At 37.2% G+C, this 6000-nt stretch overlaps 1 protein-coding gene across 5 annotated transcripts in view; it reads left to right on the top strand.

The window, feature by feature from the left end:
- Positions 1-305: 305 nt before the first annotated feature.
- LOC131427678 (ATP-binding cassette sub-family C member 4) overlaps positions 306-6000 on the top strand; it is a 59846-nt gene continuing 54151 nt past the window's right edge. For 2 of the 5 annotated variants that reach the window (XM_058591088.1, XM_058591078.1), the window contains exon 1: positions 306-436. The gene's annotated coding sequence lies outside the window, so the exon portion shown is untranslated. Of the gene's footprint in view, positions 437-461; positions 748-6000 lie in introns of those variants that run through there. The other 3 variants (XM_058591079.1, XM_058591081.1, XM_058591086.1) reach the window with 3 other exon arrangements.

Below are 6000 nucleotides of genomic sequence, written 5' to 3'. Positions count from 1 at the left end.
TAAGTAATATTGTAATTTTCAACAATTCGACCATTGCCTGGTTCCGCATAATCACCCTGTATACCTGTGATCATTTAGCGTGTATGAAGCTATCTGTCAGCCAGTTTCACCAATACGACGTAAGACAGTTTACATTCCCGTGCAGCACACATCGATGGTATTACAAAACCGACACATTCTTAGCCGGCTTCGTGATAGCACCAGCAACATCTTCTGTCTACATACATCTGATTCCGTTTACAGTACACATGTTGCTTTCAACTTGCTACTGCCCAAGGGTTCAAACGAACACACGGCTAGACAGGAATCAGCTCTTTAGTTCATGTCGATCTGTGAATGACAGACAATGTGTTATTTTGGTAGCGTCTTTCGGTGACCACACATTTCACACTCCGGCAGTTCGTACTGTCGGTCCGCCATTCGACCTATTTATCAGGTGAAAATCGTGCTTTGTGTCCCTTTTTCGACGGATGCTACCGGTTAATCAATCAAATAGTGCATAACTTGTGGACCGGATCGCGTAGAACGACGTTCAGTGCTTTAACTAAGCCATGTTTCCGTGTTGGCTTATTAGACGCTCTAAGGGCCGAAGAGAGTGCAGTGTTTCTGTCTAGTACTGTAGAAGTGACAAGTCGATTTCATAACTTAGAATTAGTTGATTGGAAAAGAATCTCCGGAGTTACCCCTCGCCAGAGAAGATTGCGCCCGAGCAGAACGTTGCACTTCATTCTGTTTCCCCTGTCAAAAGTACTAAACATACTGAGAAAAAAGTACCGGACCGGAGAAGAGAATACATACTTCAATCGTTCGCTGATTATTTTCAGAAGCGATAGTGAAGTACATACATGATATTTTGTAAATATGGCATAACATGAACATCACCGAGTCAATCAAAGAACACTAATTATTTGCTATTTTACTACTTAGCAGATTGTGCTTTATACACAAACATTAAAAAATACCAAACAACTACTTGATACTAAGCTGCTGCACTCCTTGGGTTTTCCGTAGTGAAGCCTCTAAAAAATGATGTGCTTTAAATATCCACAAAACTAATTATGCAACAAGCGGGAAATGTACGGTGCGTAATTACCAGTGTATTGTACACATTGGAAATGGACCAGTGAGTGTAGCCAGCAAAGTCCTTCGTTTAAAGTAGGACGCAGATAGTGTACCGCAACTGGACCGTTTACCGTAATACTGTGAATATGATTTCTGTCGAAGGTTGAAATCTAGTTGATTATGAGATACGTTAATTCTCATTCTTTGAAAATGTCGAATTTTTTTTAAACTACTAAAATACACCTTCCAAACGAAATAACTCGTTCAATGTATCAATTTGCGATGGTGACTTCTTCGATTTTTTTTCCGGAAACCTTGAAGAATAATTTTTCTTTTACTCATTTAGACAGCTATGCAATCAATATTAAAATCGATCTTTCAATAAAGGCCCTGAAAGCCGCATAGCACGAAATCACTAAACGTCCTATAAAGGCGTTAAAAGATTTAATTTTTCCCATAAATACGTTTATTTCTTAAGGCAATATATATTAGTTTTTCTTTGCCGTAGTATCCACCATATAAGTACTTTAATCCTAATATTTTTCTGAAAATAAACAGAAGCTTACTTTTTCAAACGGGGAATTACGAAGTTACGCAGTTTTTACACGGATTTCCTAGAATACGCGGTATTTCAACGCGAATTTTCAAAGTTATCCGGATATGGTGTTATCCCGATTTATTTAAGTCAACTCCCTGACACTAAGAAAGTTTCGATTTTTGCCTTTCTCATATAGAAAGGCTATGCAATCACTGTGAAACCCGACTTTTTAACCGTGGCTCGGTGGGCCGAATGTTATATACCTTTCGACTCAGCTCGACGAACTGAGAAAATGTCTGTGTGTGTATGTATGTATGCATGTAACAAAAATATGCGCTCACTTTTCTCGGAGATGGCTTAACCGATTTTCACAAACTATGATTCAAATGAAAGGTCTCATGGTCCCATATCCTGCTATTGAATTTCATCTCGATCCGACTTCCGGTTCCGAAGATATAGGATGATATGCACCAAAAAGGCGGGTGGGTATAGTCAGAGACATAACTGGTTGTCGTGAATACGAAAACAACTGACATGTTCCTCAACACTTCCGAATATCAATTGTAATAATTATGCAAGCATTCCCCTTTTTCACATTTTTCGCAAAAACAAAGAAAGCTTCAGTTGATCTCGATTACTGTGAATTTCACACAGCGAAAAGTGCACAAATCTAAGCAAACTGTTCTTGAATTGCAGTAAACTGAGGATATTTCCCTACGATTTGCGAACAACAAATCCTAATAGTTCTTTAGAAAACTTTTAGAGCCATTAGAACGGCTGATTTTGTGCAATGCTCTTCACCGTTGTTTTTTCACCAATGCTAATGACTGGCAGCTGTGACGTAATCGCTCTTGTCGAAAGCGAAACTAGCTGTGCAGACGACACAAAACACATCTGCTCGCAGTGGCGATAGAATCCAAACTGATTGAATTTTTGTTAAGAGATTTCCTTTTATGTGATTTCGTTTGTAGCTTTTTCACTATTGGGCGGTCCTAACGGCTATAAAAATAGCCGCATACAGAATTTTATTGTCGATTATTTCATTTCGGATTTTCACAATTTTTCGGAATATTTCAATGCTTTTGCTATACACGTTTAAATTGAAAAATTTCGATTCTATTGGTAGTTAGATTATATAAATCCTTTCACAGATCACTGAGCTATGAGCTTTATAAATACGAGAAAGGCAAACGCGCCTTATGAATTATCCTCTTTGATACTCGTTTATACCAAACATTTCAGAAAAGTTTAATTTTGAATTATTTGAGCCTATGTCACAAAACTGAAAATTTTATCATAAAATTGTGATCATATTTCCGATGGCATGTAGCAAAAATTATGTTGATTCGTTAGATACAACAATAGATATTCACGATCAAAAACTTATCACTCTCTCAGAGGGTAAATTTTGAAAAGACACCCCATAGTAAAGCAAGTCGTATTCACGACGAAAGATAGAAAAAATATGCACTCACTTTTTTCTGAGATGGCTGAACCGATTTTCACAAACTATGATTCAAATAAAAGGTCTTACGGTCCCATAGCCTGCTATTGAATTTCATTTAGATCTAACTTCCGGCTCTGGAGTTGCATGGTAATATGTTAAAATTAGAGAAAAAGTGTGCATTCAATTTTATCTGAAACAGCTCAACCGTTTTTACAAACTAAGATTCAAATGAAAGGTCTTATAGTTTCCAGATCCAGATATATTATCCAGATCCGACTTCCGGTTCCGGAACTAAAGCGTGATAAGCGGAAAATTACCAATTTCATTAGTTCGTTTCACAAACGATGGTCAAAAACAGGTACAAATCCCATAAAACTGTCTGATAAATTCTTCTAGTTTGCATAGCATGTTAGTTTGTGGGCATAAAAGCTTAATTAGGCACTACTAGTCTCCCCTTTTCCTGTTCCCGAAGCACCGAAAGTGGTGCAGCAAAACTTAAGAAATAGAATGCGATGCTTGAACCGATTTTCACATATATTGATTTGAATTAAAGCTCACATTGTCTTTAAAGCTACTGTGAAATTTCATCCGGTTCCGACTTCCGATTCCACAGTTACAGGGCGATTAGTGTCAAAGTATTCAAATCGCCGTACAGAATGACAATATGTACCACACCGAAATAAGAAGAAAACACAGAACAAACGATGCGTGCTTTGTTCTATTTCGTAAAACAGTTTTTTTTAATATTTTTTGAGAATACACCACAACTCGATGTTTCATTTATTTCTAAAACATTTCGCTTTAAAAATTTTCTAGTTTTGAGGCTTTTGCGCGGATTTACAAAGATACACGTTTTTTATGCGGATTTCCGAAGTCACGCGTTTTTTTAACGTAGTACGTAAAAAATAATTTCAGTGTACATGATCTTATAACTATTTCTGGTTTGTTTGCATACTTACTGATATGTATTTTTGTTCAAAGTAAAATAGCTGGCTATTGGTTGAACTCATCGAAGAGCAAGGATGCGTACAATCTTTATCTCAAGAAGCTGGAAAGTGTTCTCAGGAGACGCTTTATAGTGTTCGTTGAAAGCAATCGGTCGCTCATAAATTTCACCTTCAAGAGCATTACGTTTGGCTAAATTGTCGGCTCTTTCATAGCCTGGATTGGAGCAATGAGCTGAGCATAGTGATTTGATAATTATTATTCAATGTGTCGTTCAGATACTGTCTTATTTTGTCCAAGAAAAACGGTTCATTCTTACAAGCCATGTTTGAGCGAATTGCTTCAGTTGCGCTTAGATTGTCTGTGAAGAGGAAATAATGGTTTGGAGATAATGTGACAATTAAACTCAAACTACAATGAACTGCCGCTAGCTCTGCTATATAAACAGATGCATGCTCTTGAAATCTAAATGAGGCAAAAACAGTAGCCTCTTCAATCCGTGATCCGCCTCAACTTAAAACATGTTTGGGATTTCCATCAAACCTAGATGATCCGGGATTCCACGCCTTTCGCAACGCTTGTATGTTTCGAATAATAAAGTTGAGTCCGGGATTTAGGATGCTGTCACGGATAGGAATATATCTTGAAGTATTGATTTCCTGTGACATATACATAAAATATACTGTCATGAATCTAGTTTGAGATTGAAGTTCAGAGAGTTCAATACCTCATATATTATTAGCAGTCTTGATGAAAGCTCCTAAAAGCGATCTTTCAATGGAAGAACTCCTGCCAGAACTTCGAGACACATTGTATGTGTCGAATGCATGCAGCCTAATGCGATTCGCAAACAACGATACTGAATTTGCTCAAGTTCAATCATCTGAGAGTTTGTAGCGGAATGAAAACAAACGCATCCATATTCCATCACTAAAAGTATCGTTGTCTGCAGTGTTGCGAAAATATCAAATAATCAAATCTCACCGCTGCAGAAAATCATGCGCGATTTTCGACAGCGATTATCACTATCTACAATATCAATGATAATTGTGATCACTCGAAGTGAGTATGGAAAATATCACACCCCGTCCAATATCACCATAGTGATGTTTCGTAAACTCACACATGATTATAAATTATCATCATTGAAAATCATTCTCACAATTATCAGCCATGCAAAGATTTTCACTATCACATGGTGATATTCAATGAGGTGAGTGAAGTTTTGAAAATCAATTTCAACCAAATCTTATCATGCAGTATGATTATTTTTGGAATGGGTGGTGTCGAATCTCGATGTCTGAAGTAATTTGAAATTGTTGATAGTGAAATTCGGTTCGTAAAAATTCATCTAAACCCATGGCAATATGGATATTTTTGAAACGGGTATGATGAGTAGATGTTAAATATCGATGTCTGGAGTCATTTTGAAATCCAAGATGGCGGCTCTCGGATCATGAAAATTCATCTGAAACCATGCAATATGGGTATTTTTGGAACGGGTACGATGAGTAGATGTTGAATATTGGTGTCTGAAGTGATTTTGAAATCCAAGATGGCGGCTTTCGGTTCATGAAAATTCATCTGAAACCATACAATATGGGTATTTTTGGAACGGGTACGATGAGTAGATGTTGAATATTGGTGTCTGAAGTGATTTTGAAATCCAAGATGGCGGCTTTCGGTTCATGAAAATTCATCTGAAACCATGCAATATGGGTATTTTTGGAACGGGTACGATGAGTAGATGTTGAATATGGGTGTCTGGAGTCATTTTGAAATCCAACATGGTGGCTCTCGGTTCATGAAAATTCAACTAAACCCATGCAATATGGGTATTTTTGGAACGGGTATGATGAGTAGATGTTGAATATTGATGTCTGGAGTCATTTTGAAATCCAAGATGGCGGCTTTCGGTTCATGAAAATTCATCTAAACCCATGCAATATGGGTATTTTTGGAACGGGTATGATGAGTAGATGTTGAATATTGGTGTCTGAAGTGATTT

The sequence above is a fragment of the Malaya genurostris genome, chromosome 2 (assembly GCF_030247185.1).
Source record: "Malaya genurostris strain Urasoe2022 chromosome 2, Malgen_1.1, whole genome shotgun sequence".
In the NCBI taxonomy this organism is placed as follows: Eukaryota; Metazoa; Arthropoda; class Insecta; order Diptera; family Culicidae; genus Malaya; species Malaya genurostris.
Note: the sequence above shows the minus strand (reverse complement) of the source record. Positions and strands in the feature narration are given on the sequence as shown.